Source organism: Entelurus aequoreus, linkage group LG05 (assembly GCF_033978785.1).
Source record: "Entelurus aequoreus isolate RoL-2023_Sb linkage group LG05, RoL_Eaeq_v1.1, whole genome shotgun sequence".
Classification (NCBI taxonomy): Eukaryota; Metazoa; Chordata; class Actinopteri; order Syngnathiformes; family Syngnathidae; genus Entelurus; species Entelurus aequoreus.
The window spans coordinates 58,673,136-58,693,271 of record NC_084735.1 but is presented as its reverse complement, the minus strand read 5'-3'; the positions used below and the strand labels follow the sequence as shown (position 1 = coordinate 58,693,271).

At 39.9% G+C, this 20,136-nt stretch overlaps 2 long non-coding RNA genes across 2 annotated transcripts in view; one reads left to right on the top strand and one right to left on the bottom strand.

Annotated features, from left to right (window-relative positions):
* LOC133650798 (uncharacterized) overlaps positions 1–12,594 on the top strand; it is a 105,675-nt gene extending 93,081 nt beyond the window's left edge. The window contains exon 4 of the long non-coding RNA XR_009826299.1: positions 12,565–12,594. This is a non-coding gene — a long non-coding RNA (uncharacterized LOC133650798). The remainder of the gene's footprint in view (positions 1–12,564) is intronic.
* LOC133650799 (uncharacterized) lies at positions 5,177–19,850 on the bottom strand. The gene is made up of 3 exons (XR_009826300.1): positions 19,792–19,850; positions 19,613–19,708; positions 5,177–5,255 (listed from the first exon to the last, which is right to left on the bottom strand). It is a non-coding gene; the product is annotated as an uncharacterized LOC133650799 (long non-coding RNA).
* Between the last annotated feature and the right edge of the window lie 286 nt (positions 19,851–20,136).

Here is a 20,136-nt window from a genome sequence, read left to right as displayed (position 1 = left end):
GGAGCTTTCTACCGATCACCACCTGGTGGTGAGTTGGCTGCGATGGTGGGGGAGGATGCCGGATAGACCTGGCAGGCCCAAACACATTGTGAGGGTTTGCTGGGAACGTCTGGCAGAGTCTCCTGTCAGAGAGAGTTTCAATTCCCACCTCCGGAAGAACTTTGAACATGTCACGAGGGAGGTGCTGGACATTGAGTCCGAATGGACCATGTTCCGCACCTCTATTGTCGAGGCGGCTGATTGGAGCTGTGGCCGCAAGGTAGTTGGTGCCTGTCATGGCGGTAATACTAGAACCCGTTGGTGGACACCGGCGGTGAGGGATGCCGTCAAGCTGAAGAAGGAGTCCTATCGGGTTCTTTTGGCTCATAGGACTCCTGAGGCAGCGGACAGGTACCGACAGGCCAAGCGGTGTGCGGCTTCGGCGGTCGCGGAGGCAAAAACTCGTACATGGGAGGAGTTCGGGGAAGCCATGGAAAACGACTTCTGGACGGCTTCGAAGCGATTCTGGACCACCATCCACCGCCTCAGGAAGGGGAAGCAGTGCACTATCAACACCGTGTATGGTGAGGATGGTGTTCTGCTGACCTCGACTGCGGATGTTGTGGATCGGTGGAGGGAATACTTCGAAGACCTCCTCAATCCCACCAACACGTCTTCCTATGAGGAAGTAGTGCCTGGAGAATCCGTGGTGGGCTCTCCTATTTCTGGGGCTGAGGTTGCTGAGGTAGTTAAAAAGCTCCTCGGTGGCAAGGCCCCGGGGGTGGATGAGATCCGCCCAGAGTTCCTTAAGGCTCTGGATGCTGTGGGTCTGTCTTGGTTGACAAGACTCTGCAGCATCGCGTGGACATCGGGGGCGGTACCTCTGGATTGGCAGACCGGGGTGGTGGTTCCTCTCTTTAAGAAGGGGAACCGGAGGGTGTGTTCTAACTATCGTGGGATCACACTCCTCAGCCTTCCCGGTAAGGTCTATTCAGGTGTGCTGGAGAGGAGGCTACGCCGGATAGTCGAACCTCGGATTCAGGAGGAACAGTGTGGTTTTCGTCCTGGTCGTGGAACTGTGGACCAGCTCTATACTCTCGGCAGGGTCCTTGAGGGTGCATGGGAGTTTGCCCAACCAGTCTACATGTGTTTTGTGGACTTGGAGAAGGCATTCGACCGTGTCCCTTGGGAAGTCCTGTGGGGAGTGCTCAGAGAGTATGGAGTATCGGACTGTCTGATTGTGGCGGTCCGCTCCCTGTATGATCAGTGCCAGAGTTTGGTCCGCATTGCCGGCAGTAAGTCGGACACGTTTCCAGTGAGAGTTGGACTCCGCCAAGGCTGCCCTTTGTCACCGATTCTGTTCATAACTTTTATGGACAGAATTTCCAGGCGCAGTCAAGGCGTTGAGGGGATCTGGTTTGGTGGCTGCAGGATTAGGTCTCTGCTTTTTGCAGATGATGTGGTCCTGATGGCTTCATCTGGCCAGGATCTTCAGCTCTCGCTGGATCGGTTCGCAGCTGAGTGTGAAGCGACTGGGATGAGAATCAGCACCTCCAAGTCCGAATCCATGGTTCTCGCCCGGAAAAGGGTGGAGTGCCATCTCCGGGTTGCGGAGGAGACCCTGCCCCAAGTGGAGGAGTTCAAGTACCTTGGAGTCTTGTTCACGAGTGAGGGAAGAATGGATCGTGAGATCAACAGGCGGATCGGTGCGGCGTCTTCAGTAATGCGGACGCTGTATCGATCCGTTGTGGTGAAGAAGGAGCTGAGCCGGAAGGCAAAGCTCTCAATTTACCGGTCGATCTACGTTCCCATCCTCACCTATGGTCATGAGCTTTGGGTTATGACCGAAAAGACAAGATCACGGGTACAAGCGGCCGAAATGAGTTTCCTCCGCCGGGTGGCGGGGCTCTCCCTTAGAGATAGGGTGAGAAGCTCTGCCATCCGGGGGGAGCTCAAATTAAAGCCGCTGCTCCTCCACATCGAGAGGAGCCAGATGAGGTGGTTCGGGCATCTGGTCAGGATGCCACCCGAACGCCTCCCTAGGGAGGTGTTTAGGGCACGTCCGACCAGTAGGAGGCCACGGGGAAGACCCAGGACACGTTGGGAAGACTATGTCTCCCGGCTGGCCTGGGAACGCCTCGGGATCCCCCGGGAGGAGCTGGACGAAGTGGCTGGGGAGAGGGAAGTCTGGGCTTCCCTGCTTAAGCTGCTGCCCCCGCGACCCGACCTCGGATAAGCGGAAGAAGATGGATGGATGGATGGATGGTATACTAATAAAGTACCGCGGTATTAATGATTTAAAAACTGTACTTTACTGCCTGTACTGCCTTGCTGTGGTGACATACAGAGTGCAGGAGCATTTTTAGTATGTCAGCACATACACTCACAGAGCGCACAAGCAGAAACAGTGGGGAGAGGGAAAATGGCAAATAAAGGCAGTTCTACTGGTTGATGAAGAGGGTACGTGGAGCGCAATATGGAGGTATTTGGGCTTCAAAACTATTGATCAAGGTGACACTTTAAAACATGCCTCGCCAAAGGTGACAAGGCAATTTTACCACCTGTACTTCAAACTTAGGTAAATATTTCAATAACAAGCATCCAGACCTGCACGAGGAGTTTAAAGGTAATATAGTTAACCAATCTCCCGTTGTGCACATGTAGCTGCTTTGTTTGATGCCAAATATTACAGCGGTCAAAACCTCCCACGTAGCGCAAACTAATACAAGTGAAATGACTGAATTGTGTAACAAATTGCTACAATTTGTGTTTTATCTCTAGCAATGTGTGTTCTACCTGCTACATGTCTTATCTGTGTGCTTTTAGCCATAGTATTGTTTTTAGTCATTTCTAAATCATAAAGCATTTGATACAATGCTTGTTTCTATTTTCTTCTAACCTAATCCTGGATTATAGCATATATGTGATTTATACAATTGTAAATTGTTCTTTGAGTGCAGCAAGAAAATCTCAATGTGTTTAATGCCTTTTAATTTTTATTTTGATCTTCCAAATTTGTTCTTTGAGTGCACTAGTGACCCTATACAATGTTGTTTGCGTAATCTTGAACAGGTTTGTGCTGGAAACAAAATGTCATTGTGTTTGTGCAACGACAATAAATATCATTCCTTTCCATTCCAATAAAAAACATACGTTTAATATATCGTGAGATTTTTTTGTTAAAACAAAGCCAACAATGTAGTATCAAAAAGTATGGAAGGACATTTTCACTTGTGGACCAAGACAAGCTAAACATGCTATACACTACACACCATAGGAGGCGACATGAAGCCATGCTAACCGCTAAGTTAGAGTTTGTGGCCAATCCACAGATGTAGGCATATTGATATAGATGTCGACAGTAACGATACATAATGTGGTGACAGTATAGGGTTGACACTACAGCGATTTGATTAACATTTTCTACTATCACAAAATACTTTTGTTTGGTTTTTGTTATTGTTTACAAACTCAGGAAATAAAGCCAATAAAGTAGTAATTTTTGCAAATATTTAATTATTTTGCACTATTGACTTTATTTTGAACAAAATGTAACCATCCATCACCCTATCCCCCAATGCAGTGAGGGGGAGAACATGCAAACTCCACACAGATAGGAGCCCGGAATTTGAACCCGGGACCTTCTCGCTGTGAGGCACGAGCACTAACTACTGCGCCAGCAGGCTGCCCATTTTAATAGTATATAATAGATAATAACAAAATAACTTGAATAGTATATATGTGTTTTTTGTCTGCTTATTATTGTGATCAGAACTGTAATCATTCAATGATGTTGAAAATGTGAAGTATCTGTATCAGCATTGTTATGATCAATACTGACCTTGTCACTACTTTGTATTTGATCGATACCCAAATGTGTAGTATCGCCCGAAACTAATTTAAAAGTATCCAAACAACATAAGAGTTGTTTTCCAAGCATTGGAAGGAAGAAATAAATCATCAAAAACATGACAGCGCATGTAGCTCGCTAACTGGGTGAAACAGTTGGAGCTTAGCGCTGCTAGTCTGCGCCATACTGAAGCAAAAACAGTCAATAACACCAGCCAATGACTTTAAAATAATATCTAAACATTTATACATAAAATATGGAGAAGCTGCTGTGTGTTTGATGCTCGAATTCACGTGCCCACGTTGCGACACTGTCGGCGTGGACTTTCTCTCTCTCTGGCTAGAGCAACCAACCAGCTCTACGAAATAACTGAAGCGCCAGCACTAGCTCCCCAGCTTTGCACAGCCCAGTTCCCGACTTCCCAAAACCCGGCCCCTGCCAATACTCGCACCTTGGCTGTTCAAATCCCAAGCTCTGCCTATTCCTGCTCCGCGCAAACTTTAAGGCTTTGGCACCACCTGTTCCTGTTCCTTTCAAACTCTGTGGAAAACCTTAGCAACAACCCTCCTCCAAGCCTCCATCTGCCCATTACTGGCTTCTGTACCAGCGGCTCCAGTTTCTTCCTCCAGCCAGGTAGAGTGTCTGGAATCCATTTGGGGATGCACAGCTCGCCCGCCGCCCGCCTCTTCGCCAGTGGGGACGCCACCAGCTCCGCCACCAGCTGGTGGGTCAGCCGCAGACTGCACCTCCAATTCCGCCTCCAGTGAGTATGCCGCTGACGCCACCTCCAGCTGCACCTTCAGTCAGTCCGCCATAGACGCCATCTTCAGCTTCGCCTTCAGTAACTCCACCACAGACGGCTCTTTCAGCTCCGCCACCAGTGGCTGCGCTGCAGACGCCACCTCCAGTTCCGCCACCTCTAGTTCCGTCACCTCCAGTTCCGCCTCCAGTGTGTCCACCGCAGACGCAATTTTCAATTTCGCCTCCAGTAAGTCCACCGCAGACGGCACCTTCACTCCTCCACCAGTGGCTCCGCCACAGACGCCACCTCAAGTTCCGCCTCTTGTGGGTCCCTCGCAGACACCATCTTCAGCTTCACCTCCAGTGGATCCGCCGCACCTTCAGCTCAGCCTCCGATGGCTCTTCACCAGATACCACTGCCATCGCCAGCTCCACCTCCTCGTCTGCCACGGATGTTGCCAATCCAAGGACATCCCCCTTGCCAACGGCAGCAATGCCTGGGACCTGGGTGTTGGTCTCAACGGCTTACGTCTATCTCCATTGCCGCCACAGATGTGGACGCCGGCCTCGCCAACAGCAGCAGCGCCCGGGATCCAGGCGCGGATCCTGCGCTTCTCGTCTCTCCTCCTCACCAGCAGCAGCGGCGTTCCACTCGCCGTCGCCACCTGTCGTTTCCCGTCATGACCTGTCAACCAGGCCATATCTCGTTTTGGTTTTGTGTTGTATTGTCGGATGTTTGGTGTTGTACTTCATGTCTAGTACTTGTATTCTAGTTTAGACTTCCTGTTTTGTGTGTGTTGCTTTGCAGCGACTTCATTGCCTGTCCCTGAGCATTGTTTCCATCACCTTCTCTTGATTGGCGATCAGTGGACTCACCTGTTCCTGATCGCTGATCAAGAGGGTTTATATGCTAGCTTCAGCTGCCTCTTGCTTCTGGAACAATGTTTCATGTTTGTTTCTCTTTGGTGTGCTTTCATTGCTTAGTATTTGTTACAGCTCGCTGCGCTTTCTGTGTACTTCCTCGCTGCACTCCATTTTTGTATTTATGAACTTTAAATACTCTTCTTAACTGCACATCGTCTACTGTCACAAATTCCGCAACAATGCTAAAACGTAACAGATCTTAATCCATTTCAATGGCTGACGATGTTTCACAATACAAGTTTTTCAAGATACGGGCTGCGACACATAACTAATTAAACTTGTATACTGTATAATACATTACTTTTATTTCATACAATAGTGCAAAATAAGACAAGAGAATAAAAACTACTATCGGCTCACAATCAAAGTAGAAGTGTTACCTTGCCACTTCACTGAGTACATTCATTTTAAAGTAGCATATTAAAGGCCTACTGAAATGAATTTTTTTTATTTAAACGGGGATAGCAGATCCATTCTATGTGTCATACTTGATCATTTCGCGATATTGCCATATTTTTGCTGAAAGGATTTAGTAGAGGACAACGACGATAAACATCACAACTTTTGTTATCTGATAGAAAAAAGCCTTGCCCCTACCGGAAGTAGCGTGACGTAGTCAATTGAAAGGCTCCTCACATTTTCCTATTGTTTTCAACGCAGCTAGAGCGATTCGGACCGAGAAAGCGACGATTACCCCATTAAATTGAGCGAGGATGAAAGATTTGTGGATGAAGAACGTTCGAGTGAAGTACTAGAATGCAGTGCAAGACATGTCTTTTTTCGCTCCGACCGTAACTTAGGAACAAGCTGGCTCATTGGATTCCACACTTTCTCCTTTTTCTATTGTGGATCACGGATTTGTATTTTAAACCACCTCGGATACTATATCCTCTTGAAAATGAGAGTCAAGAATGTGAAATGGACATTCACAGTGACTTTTATCTCCACGACAATACATCGACGAAACACTTTAGCTACGGAGCTAACGTGATAGCATTGTGCTTTACTGCATATAGGAACAAAATTTTAAAAATCCCTGACTGGAAGGATAGACAGAAGATCAACAATACTATTAAACCAGGGACATGTAAATACACGGTTAATGCTTTCCAGCCTGGCGAAGGTTAACAATGCTGTTGCTAACGACGCCATTGAAGCTAACTTAGCATCCGGACATCACAGAGCTATGCTAAAAACATTAGCTATCCACCTACGCCAGCCAGCCCTCATCTGCTCATCAACACCCGTGCTCACCTGCGTTCCAGCGATCGACGGTGCGACGAAGGACTTCACCCGATCACAGATGCGGTCGGCGAGACGGAGGAAGTTAAGGTGAGTTCGGCGGCTAACGCGTCTGCTATCCATCTCTGTCTTCCTGGTTGTGTTGCTGTAGTCCGCCGCTAATACACCGATCCCACCTACAACTTTCTCCTTTGCAGTCTCCATTGTTCATTAAACAAATTGCAAAAGATTCACCAACACAGATGTCCAGAATACTGTGGAATTTTTAAATGAAAACAGAGCTTTTTTGTATCGGATTCAATGGGGTACCAATACTTCCGCATCAACTGATTCCGTCACACGCATACGTCATCATATCTAGACGTTTTCAACCGGAAGTGTGGCGGGAAATTTTAAATTGCAATTTATAAGTTAACCCGGCCGTATTGGCATGTGTTGCAATGTTCAGATTCCATCATTGATATATAAACTATCAGACTGCGTGGTCGGTAGTAGTGGGTTTCAGTAGGCCTTTAATTTCCCCATTGTGGCATCAATAAAGGTCTATCCTATCTTTAATATTTGAGTACCCGTTGAAGTTTCATGTTAAAATGAAGTAGGTTTTAGACAGTATGAAGAGTTTTAAGACTCCTTTTAGAACGTGCTGTAATGAAACAACTGGAAATATGGGATGCATACAACTGTATGTTCGAAATAAACTGAACAGAATAAGAAGTGTTTATAAGTGTGTGTGTTAAAACTGTGTGGAAGGTTAAACATATATCATAAAATAAAAGTGTCCCTACTCCGTGGTCTGAAATAACAATTATAATTGTTTTCTCTGAGTGTAAAAAAAGGTAAAATAAACATTGGTATGGATATTATTGATTTTTGTATTGATGACCTTTAGTGTAGAAGCTAACAACATTTCATTCATCAGCTATAGAAGTTTCTAGAAAAAAAATGTATGTGCTAAAAGCCACATTTTGACTGACCGGTCCCTCGCTTTTGTGTGTGAAGCATCTTCAGGCAGGAGAAGTTGAGATGTTTCTTGTTCAAACTATGATATGGACGTGATAAACATCTCCTGCCAGGAGTGTGCTCACGGTTCCCCATGCTTTGGTGATGAGGTCATCAGAAAAAAACCCCACTTGAACACACACAGATATGACGCTATTTAACATGACTCATCATTTTCATCCTATTGAAATCCTCCTTCAATAATTGGATTATCGAACGATTCTTTATGTCTTGTTCGTATAAATCAAGTGTCTCGGGTTGTCTTGTCCATCATAAGCATGCTTTCGTGTGTTTGTGTGAGTGAATACCATTAGAGGTGGCGGCCTTTAGAAGGAGCCCACAGGTCAAAGGTGATGTCTGACTCACGGCGTTTGGAATGTAGTTTTTACAAAATAAACACAGAATTGGGACGCATCAAACAGCAGGTGCCGCAAACAGCAGCAGGAAGTAATCGTTCATTAAAAAATAGGGAGACCGAAAAAATGGCCTGCAATAAACGTCACGAGACTTAAGGAAGCGGAGACATGTTATTATTATTATTAATGATTAAGGTGGAAAAAACATTTGTTGAATCATGTGATTGTTGTAATTCTCCAAATAAACTAATTTATGTCTTTTTCATTTTTAAATGTGATAAAATATCAATTTTGGAGGGAAGACCTAAAGAAAAAAATTACTGAAACGGACTACTAATTTATATTTTTTTTAAACAATATTTATCTTTGGTATAGAAGCACCTTTTGGCCGATAAGTACTAGAAGAGTGGGGAAAAAAGAACTTGTTCATTTGTGTTTCTTATTGCTTTTCCTTTTAAATGTTGGATTATTTCAACCAACATACATTTACAGCACATTCTTATGACATCTATGTATATTTGTTCCCTCTAAAAAATGTAATAAAAACTAAGCTATAAATGTGATAAAACACACATTCCACGACTCAAAATACTCATTGTTTCATCCCACACAACTTTATTTTACAGGGTTCCGAAGCTGAAGATGACACATTTTAATAACAGCACTGAAAGTAACAGGAGTGACATTTTAGATTAAATATAACCTTATGGCATGTACACTAATGTCATGTTGACACTAAAAACATTACAATGATCAACAAAAACATGTATTTAAAAATAATAATAATAATAATGTATGTAACAGGACTGTGTTGAGATTTGAAACCCCCGTCACAGTGTTGTATATATGATGGAATATACATAACAATTTATAAACTTACTTTTATTGTTCCTTCTCTGCAGAGAATGTGAACGATGCAACTACTGGTGGACCAAGTGACTTATGGAGGAATATTATGTCATGTGTTAAGGTAACAGGACTGAATGAAAATAACTAAAGCGTACATTTTAACATGATATTAAAGTATAGTTTGGATAAGAAGTAACACAAACATTTAAAAATTAGGGTTGTAAAACTTTGCTAATGTGAATGATCAAAAATGATTGCATTAATTATGTATGAATTAATATTAATCACACAATTTATGTTGTCCACTCTTTGACATTAAGTGTGGATGTTTACCTGGAAGGTGTGTTGTTATACGTCAGTGATCAGGTCAATCAGCACACGTCATGAAAATTTTTTTTTAAATGAATTTTACAGTAAATTAAATCCTGTATTCATAGATTATATTTCCTTGAAAAATATTGATTATGCAGAACTGTCCTTTTGCAGTTTTGCTGAAATACATTTTGGTATGACAAGAGCTAATAATTATTCCATGAAAAGATCAAGGCTCCAACATATTATTCACAATCACTATGATCATTATGCTTTTTTTTCATGACATTCTGTATGTGTAACCTGTAACTGTACATCACTAATAGCATTTAGTTTCTCATTGTATCTTATATAGACATTAGCAAATAGAATATACCTGCAATACATTACACAGTGCTATGGGTTGGATTCATTAAATATGTTTATTTACAAATAGCATCCTTGAATACATTTGGATCACATTTGGACATTTTACATTATTGTTGAATTCAATTCAATTCACTTCAAACACACAGACAATATTGTGTTGTTGTTGTTTGTTTTGTTTTGGGTTTTTTTTAAAAAATTATGCCTTAATTTTTCTTCAGTTTATTAAGAGGGAAAATGTCAAATATGATGGTAGAAAAAATAATAATAACAAAATCAACAGCAAAAAAATGCTTGAAAAAGAGAAAATTATTTCATTTATTTTTTGGGATAATCGAGTTGTCAGAGTTAAATCTGGTGTTGCTACATGAAACATTTAGAGGATTTTTTACAAATACGTGATAAAAAAAGATGGGGTTGACTGCTTCACGCTCAATTATTACAAAACAATATGGTTTATTGGGATCATATTCAAAATAAACAATTAATACTCAAACAGTTCAACAAATACAAAAAGGGAGAATGAAGAAGCTAAACTTACTAGATCTAAATTATGTTCAATAAATATGAAGTGTTTGACACGATATTAAGTACAGTTCTTCTCCTTTGTTGTATTTTGAAAACACCATATGCTTATACTGTTTCTTAAACTGATACATATTTGATATTATTTCAAGCCTTTTTTTTTTTTTACATACTTTGATTCCACATACAAATACACACAATGTTGTGCATACAAATGTTTTAGAGTATGTTTAGACCTCAACTTGTTTTTCTCCCCTTTTGATGAGAAAAAATACTTTTTCTGCTAGTCTCTTTTGGCAACTTAAGGTTATTTATTACTTATAGCTTGCACATATTATACATGTTTTATATGATCACTCTTATTGTATCTTCTTCAAGCTACAGAACCCTTTGATTAAAAAAGTAAGATTGGTTACATTTTATACATCATAAATTGAGTAAAATGTAAATGAGTGGTGGAATTTTGCTATTTCATACAACGTCTAAATAAATGCTTTATTCATCTGTACCTACATACTGTATTTCCTAAAAAAACACTTTTATCCTCAACTCATGACAGTAGAATATATAAATAAAAATAAATATATAATATAAATGTTGTGTAATGCACCAGGAGTTTATGACACCACATTTCTTCACTTAACACAAAAAGAATAATCAAATAAAAACACATTCTTTACAGTCTTTTTTTTATTTTTATTTTTTTACAAAAATCAAAACAAATCAGTGTGAAAATTGTCAGATTAAATTCCATAAATATGTGCATACACATACATATTATTCTGTTATTATATCGTATTGCATTTTGATTACAACTAAATATCTCAAATAGGAAAAAGTGTTCTTGTATTCTTACTTCAAGTTGAGTTTTTTTCAGAAAGTTCAATACATTGTGTAAATAAATTGACAATTACTATAACAATAATAACAATAAGTTTACAATACTAGCAGGGTATTACACACAAATGAAGACCAACTTTGAAATACTAGTACTCACAGCGTGTTTTGAAGTATCCATATTTTTGCTTCGGTCACAGAAGTTTTTGTCGGTAAATTGAAGAAACATTTGTGAGTTAGGAGCAAAAAGAAGAAGTTTAGACTGCTCCTTTTTGTGTTGTTAGTTGAATGAATACGAGCTTGATGTGACTCAGAAGTATTGACTCACTCTTGATCATCGCGTCCGAGATGAGTCGCCCGCCATTTCTAAAAACCCTTTGTCTACTACTTTTTACTTCTTTCTCTTCTTTTCTAACTCTTAATTCTGTAAAAACATCATCACTTAAAGCTACTGTAATGTGTGGAAAAGTGAAGTATGTATATACGGTGTATAAATGTACATGTATATGTTAGGATATTTATTTTTTGTTTGTTTGTTGGCCAGCAGCATTTTCTCAAAATCAAATCAAACAAAAAAATTTTAAAAATTGAAATGTTGGAAAGAGCAAAAATATGTAATATAATGACAAAAAAAATTACATTTCAATATTAATAAATAATAATAATAATACGCTTTGTCACCTTTAGCACAGGCTGAACATTTTTATTTATTTATATATAGACCTGTATATATATGTATGTGTGTATATACATACACATATATAAGTATATATAAAGTATGTATATGTATGTGTGTATGTGTATATATATGTATATATACATATATTCATATGTAGTATATGTATGTATGCATGTACAGTATGTGTGTAATAACAATATCAAAATGGCTTTGTTTTTTCGGTATGCAAAGCTTGCTTGAAAATATTTGGACACCTCTGTCTCAGTACGTGTATTGTATGTATTAGTACATGTATATTTTAGTACATGTAATAATTCAATCAATCAAATGGAAGAAACCACCTCTTTGAGACATGTATGTTCTATTCAAATGCTAATGTGTGGTCACGTTTCAAATAATAATAATCATCACATGACAAACAATACCGGCTGCAGATGACAATGAACTTTGGACACTACAACCTATGTTGTCACCTTCTCCGTGTGTGTGTGTGTGTGTGCGTGTGTGTGTGTGTGTGTGCGTGTGTGTGTGTGTGTGTGTGTGTGTGTGTGTGTGTGTGTGTGTGTGTGTGTGTGTGTGTGTGTGTGTGTGTGTGTGTGTGTGAGAGAGAGAGAGAAAAAAAAAATATATATATATATATATATATATATATATATATATATATATATATATATATATATATATATATATATATATATATAGTGATAAATATATATACATATATTTATGTGTATATAGTGATATATCTATATATATATAAAAATATATATATATATAGTGATTGTTTTTGTATCATTATACAACAATATAAATAGTGAATAAATAAATAATACAAAACCACAAAAAGTTGAATTTGTAGTCAGTTAATTCTTGTCAAGACTTTCCTAATATGGGCCGTCTTACAGGAGCGGCGCCCCCACGCTGACCACGCCCCCCACCCGCAGCTCCCAGCCAGTGATGACACAGCTCGGTGGACTCACTTCCTCATTAATTGGCTGAAACCAGTTCTGACAGGAACCGCCTGTGATAAATGTGAGGCTTCTGAGAAGTCATTCATTTCTCCTCACTGCAGCGGCACCGGAGGAGGCGCCGCCACCGAGGAGTTGAACGGGTTCATCCGCGCACCACTGTGCGCATGTGCGCGCGCGCGTGTGTGTGTGTGTGTGAGCGAGAGAGAGAGATAGGGAAGCAGTGTGAGAGTGTGTGAATACATCTGCTAGGAACACAGCTTTATCCTAGGTTTTTTTTTTTACAAGAATATGATAATTGTGTGTTATTTTTTGATATTGTGTGCGCTGGTGTTTAGATACAATAGGACGAGTCCTCCTTTTTGGTCGGTGAGTAACAAAGATGTTATGTGATTTGCGTCCTTCGCGTTTCCTCCTCTCCTCTTGTCGTCTCCTCTCCCCCCCTCTTGTCGTCTCCTCGTCTCTCCTCCTCCCTCCTCAGGCTCCTATCTCGGGTGGGTGCGGCACTGCAGACAGCGTTAAGGGGGGGAAAGCGCCAGGAGGGCCAAAGCTCGCCCAGAGAGGGGATCCCAACTGTAAGTACAGGGGCGCCTTGGAGCCCCCCCTCCCCATAAAAACTCACTGCCTCTATTCATTGACGCATGCGTGCGCAGGAAGGAATGTTGCCCCTCGCTTTAGCCTCTTTCTCTCGGTTTTACCTTCTGTTTTTATTTTATTATTATTTATTTTTTTTTAAACAACTTTGTCAGAGTTAAGCTTGTTTGTTTCCACCATTATGATTAAATTCTACTTAAAAAAATTTAAAATAATAATAATAATAATAAAGAAATCAATGTTAGACGAGTGGTAATAATGGTGGGCGTACAGTAACGTGCTGAGTCACGCTCCGTCATAGCACTTCTTGCTAGCAGGGTTCCTCCCATGTGGGCTTCTTACATAGACGCACTTGCACTCGGTGCCCCCCTTGAACTCGACCAGGGCGGGGGCAGCCCACTCCAAACCCACCCAACTGATGACAATCCATAAAAAAAACCTAAAAAAAAAAACACGGCGTCTCGAAACAAAAAGAACAGTTATTTTGTCGCTAATTTTTTTTTTTTTTTTGTCACGCCCTTACGTGGGACGAGAAAGGCGAAGTTAAGTTTGGTAAAGAACAATGTTCCTTTTTTCTGGTAACCGGAGAGAAATCTAACCGGCAGGGCTGAGGTCAGCGGGGGCGTTAGGAGGGAGGGCGTTGAAAGGGGGTGGGGGTTGTGACGTGTTTTATTACGGCTGATCGCTATCTGTCCTGCACATGGAGCTCGCCGGCCCACGGCAGGTTATATGTCCTCTCTCCGCTCGAATGACGCCAAGACCTCCAGGAGCAAAGGAGCGTCAGGTGAATACGTCCCGCCTTGTTGCATTGTTGACGGGACACGGCGTCCTAATGCCGGACTTTTGTTTGTCGGCGTGGACGTGATTCACGGAAGGATCAACGATGGCGTGACTTTCTTTTGTCTGGCCGAAGTGAAGAGCGTGAGTCAGCGTCCCGACACGCTACAATCACGTGGAAGATGCTACGTGGGTGTGCGGATCGTTTTTTGTGTGTGTTTTTTTTTTTACGTGGGCTTTATTGACAGTCAAATGTGTGTTTTTTTTTGTTTTTTTACGTGGGCTTTATTGACGGTCAAATGTTGCATTCGTGCTGCAGCAGGAGAGGAGAGGAGAGGAGGGAGAAAGGGAACCAGGCTCGTCTGTGGCGTTACCTCACATGAACCCACGAATGAACTCGTTGCACTTGCCTTCAATGGCGCCGCCAGCAGAGCGAGATTCAAAAACACCACGCGTGTGCTGGAGCGACTCAATAATTATTATTATTAACACTTGTGTTGTGTTTTTGTGTGTGTGCTGGCGTCCACGCCGTGTTGTCACATAGCTTATCAGACTGGTGTTGGCTGTTATCTGCAAGGCGACAACAGTCTGTAGGCTGTCTGACATCTCGGCCCTTTCATCTCACCGCACTCTTTTTGTGCCCTTAAAGGTCGCTTTTCTGCACCGCTTCTCGTTTTCTGTTAGTGTGACGGACAAACTTCCTTTTATCACAACAGTCAAAATGTTTTATTATTGCTGACATGTCAGGTTTTTGCAAATGTGGAACTGTTTGTTCTTGTGTGTGTGTGTGTGTGTTCTTGTATTTCTACCCTTCTTGAGACATCAACAAGGATAAGTACCTTCCAATCATGGTCCCAATAGGGAAAACCATAGCATCTAGTAGAGAATGTCTCATTTGCACCCCTGGTGGGGAAATCTATCCAAATTAAGGTGGTCCCAAAAAGGAGGGATTTTTCAAATTGACTGTGTGTCTGTTTTAAAAGTGCTCCCACTCTGGTCAACATATGAAATAACCAGTGTGTGTAAAACGTTGAAGTGCTCCCCCTCAGGCCAACATATGTAATAACACGTGTGTGTGTAAGAAATTGAAATAAGCCCCTTTTGGCCAAAATTAATTAATAAAATAAATATGTATATAGAGACATACTGTAATAACTTGAAGTAATGAAGATTAATAACCAATTACAAACCAAAAAATGAAAGAAAAGATAACTAAAAGCTTACCTTTTTTATATTTGCATATTATTTATATATTATTAATGTTGTATATACAAATCTTTATACATCTAGAAAGGGTGGTCCTAAAGAGGTAGGCATTTTTCAGAGGTCTCAAAAATGTAACAAATACAAGTGTGTGTGTGTGTGTGTCATTACAACACATAATATTTTGACAGCTGCTCACTTGACTTTTGACCTTTCCCCTCCACTCTCTCCTCTTGCTTTATGTTTTTGTTTGCTGTATTTTATTATTATTATCATAATTATGATATGTGACATTTTGTAAGTTTTTTTTGTTTTTTTTTCCAAGCAAAAAGTGTGTTATTAAAAAGATAAATAACAGCCGGATGAATTGTGAAGTTTTTTCCCCGTCATTAAAGTTTGCTCATTCATCTTTATGTTGTTTAAATATTTGTATGTCACATGAATTATTTATCAATGATGTCTTTTTCCCTGGACTTCCTACAAAAACAAGTTAATAAAGAATCAACATCTTGTTGTTGAAATTCCGTTTCAGTTTCAGTTTATTTAGAACATGCAAACGATACAATGTAATGCATCACATGTTTCCAGTTGTTTCATTACAGCACGTCCGTATAATTTAAGCTCTGAAATGATAACTAATACATCTTAATTATTTTAAATATCTTGTATATTTTATGTACCTTATATATCTTAAAAAATCTAATACATGCCATATATTTTCTATATCTTATAGATCTAATGTATATTAGTTATATTACATATTTGATGTATCTTATTTTTTGTAAATATCTTATTTATTTTATATATCTTATTTAATTTTTATATATCTTAGGGAGCTAATATATCTTATAGATTATGTATATTATCATATAATTTATACAGCACAATTAAACCTCATCTAATGCATGTTCACACACATATCACATTACTGACTAAACACACGCACACAAGTCATCTACTGGCTATGCACACACACGCATTACTGTATTATCTACACACTCACACACGCAAATACTATACTAACTATACATACACTTATCTCCTTTAGATGTAAGTCACACAATTGTGTTTTTGTTTATGTTATCACAATTAATACCTAACTTCAGAATTACATTCTACTGAATCATTAAAAAAATCATATAATTATGTTCAACAATTTAAAGAAAGTAGAATAAAGGCATACAACACAAGAGCTACATATAAATCAAATTAAAGAAATATATAAATACATGTATATCAAATATAAAGCAATTAGCATATTTAAAACAAAATACACTTTTTTTTTACACACATTATTTGTTTAATAACTTAATGCTCTTATTTGGGTCCCTTTGTTCACATTTGATGACTTAATTTATCCAAAATAATAAGCTTTCATGAAAACAATATAACATTAGTCCTAAACTTGCTCTATTAGCTTGATAACACATGCAAATGTATTCCCATTATTTTCAGTGTGCAACATTCAAATGTTGTCAAACACTTGAAAATGTGGACAGTTATGTGTGAAGTCATGATCATTTGTCTGACCCTTGACTCAGCTTATTATTCATACTTTGTGAAACTTTATAACTTAATAGTCAATAACCGAGTGGCACAAAATATTTACTCTCAGTTTTTACACAAGTTAGTGGTATTTACTTTTCAATGAATTCACGGCCACATAAATTACTGTAAACAACATAAAGCTTGAAAGTTGAATACATGATTTATCTGTCATGTTGAACAGTAGATAAAGTACATAAAGTATTAATATGTGACACCTTTCATTACAATCTAACATACAGAGAAAGTTAAAGAACTGCAGTTTTTTCTGAATTTTTGCGTACACAATTATTATGAAAGACATGACGACGGATGTTTTTTTTTTTAATGCATTCTAACTCGTAAATAAACAAAAATAAAAGTCCGCTTACAGCAGAGCCAATGTGAGGTCCTCTATTCCGCCCATCAAACCCAATAAAAAAAACATCCAAAAAGTGCCAACAATATTTCATTTACATTTCATGACTTGAATATTGACCAAGTTTTAGTGATATTGTTATTATAAACACTAACACAGACAAACTATGTATAGCGGCGCCGGGATCACAAGCTTGTGTGCCTATGTTGACACGAAGCTGGATAACCAACATTGAATGCCCTTGACCTTCGATCCCACAGGCGGTACTGCATCAAAAAGCGACATCAGTGTGTAAAGGATATCACCACATGGGCTCAGGAACACTTCAGAAAACCACTGTCAGTAACTACAGTTAATCGCTACATCTGTAAGTGCAAGTTAAAACTCTACTATGCAAAGTCAAAGCCATTAATCAACAACACCCAGAAACGCTTCACTGGGCCCGAGCTCTTCTAAGATGGACTGATGCAGAGTGGAAAAGTGTTCTGTGGTCTGACGAGTCTACATTTCCAATTGTGTTTGGAAACTGGACGTCGTGTCCTCCGGACCAAAGAGGAAAAGAACCACCCGGATTGTTATAGGCGCCAAGTTTAAAAGCCAGCATCAGTGATGCTGGCTTTGGGGGTGTATTAGTGCCCAAGGCATGGGTAACTTACACATTTGTGAAGGCACCATTAATGCTAAAAGGTACAGTACATACAGTTTTTGGAGCAACATATGTTGCCATCCAAGCAACGTTATTATGGACGCCCCTGCTTATTTCAGCAAGACAATGCCAAGCCACGTGTTACAACAGCGTGGCTTCATAGTAAAAGAGTGCGGGTACTAGACTGGCCTGCCTGTAGTCCAGACCTGTCTCCCATTGAAAATGTGTGGCGCATTATGAAGCCTGAAATACCACAACGGAGACCCCGGACGGAGACACCCTATCTCCCTTAGAGATAGGGTGAGAAGCTCTGCCATCCGGGGGGAGCTCAAAGTAAAGCCGCTGCTCCTCCACATCGAGAGGAGCCAGTTGAGGTGGTTCGGGCATCTGGTCAGGATGCCACCCGAACGCCTCCCTAGGGAGGTGTTTAGGGCACGTCCGACCGGTAGGAGGCCACGGGGAAGACACAGGACACGTTGGGCTGGCATGGGAACGCCTCAGGATCCCCCTGGAAGAGCTGGATGAAGTGGCTGGGGAGAGGGAAGTCTGGGTTTCCCTGCTTAGGCTGCTGCCCCCGCGACCCGACCTCGGATAAGCGGAAGAAGATGGATGGATGGATGGATGGAAAAAAGAAGATGATGAAAGAGTTACAAATAAAAGGAATGCATTTTTTATGAGATATTTCATCAGAAAAGAAAAGTAATTCAGATAGTTTAGCATTTGTTAACATGCATTGTATAATGTTTTAGCCTCTTTCACGTAGAAAATGTATCCAAGTGGCATCCACCTTTTCATTTTTATGTACAGTATTTTTATGTGATCTCCACAGTAAAAAACATGTCAATAAAAATACTTTAAATGCTTTTTAAAGATCCTCCACATGTATCACATTACAATTTGTGTACATCGCTTACACTAAAATAGAAATGGAAAGTCCAACTGTTTAAATATCATGCTTCGCCTCGTTCACATGTAGATATTAATATTTGCTCGCCCGAAGGGTTCAAGTTTGTTTGAATATTGTCAATATTGTATCAGGATAGGCCTACACATGTACAGTATACTTACTCAACCTCCATATGATTGTCTGAAATGATCATCATTTGTATAGTCAAAGCAGGGGTTTATAATTTTAAAAAAAACATGTGTCATTTTACTAAAACCTTACGTTGCTGAACAAATATAAACCAACGGGACATTCCACCGAATCAATACAAGTTTCTTCCTCAGGAAAAAAAAAGGATAAATACACAATCAAAATAACTGTCAAATATATATTATTCATATACATTTCAATAAAAGTGTCCTGCAAATGTATCTGATTGCAAAATTAATAGATATAATTTAAAATGGTATTTTAAACTACCTAGAACACTGGAAAAGTAACATTTGTGTCTGTCCTGACTTCTTAAAGTTAAACTTCACATTAAAATATAATCATTTCAATTGTTCATAAATGCTATATATTGTTTTACATATTTGTGTTACTTCTTATCCCAACCATACTTGAACTTTTTTTTATTCAGAAAAAAATAGAACACACTTAGGTGGTGTTTCTGTCATTTTCAGTCAGTCCTGTTACCCCAAGACAATTTTTAAAAAGTGGAATATTCCACAAGTTACAATGTCCACATTCCATTCAATCATTCACATCCTCTGCAGGCCATGGATAACTGTTCCTTTATTTGTATGTATATTCTAGCATATTTACACTATAACTTCCAGGTTCAAATCACAACACAATACTTGTGTATTGGTGTTCATGTTGTTGTGGTTACGGTGCAACATTTGATCTGGTCATGCGAGAGCTTCAAATGACTGAAAGACAAAAGATGTACGCAGGCTCACACGCCGTGCCTCACCTTGCTCCTTCCTTCTCCTCCTTTGTTGTTCCAGGACTTTTGCCAGGTAGCGTGCGTCATCCAGGTGTGTCCTGAACACACAGGACGTGCTGAAGACTTGGGTAAGATTAGAGAACACAATGAAGTTTGCCTCAGAGCAGAGTGAGTCCAAATGTACTCCAGCGCGCGATGACACACACCTGGCGTTTCACCTGTTTGACGACAACATGGACGCCGCCAATCAAGCTTCAAGGGCAGGCCGCTTTGTGCGTCATGATGACTGCAGCAACAAGAGATCAAACTGATTATAATAAACATAATCACACACCATATGCTTGTTATAACTATTCAACTTATCATCCATGCTAAAGCAGGCTGAGGGTGGATTTAAAGCTTTAAAGTTGTTGCTGGGCGTACTTTTTTCTAATAACATTGAATCAATTTGAGATTTTATGAATTAGTTTTCAATGTTTTAAATGTTCCTTGTAACTTTTAGCTTTAAAAATCACAGGATTTCAACAAAAAATGTGAAACCAATACTCTCT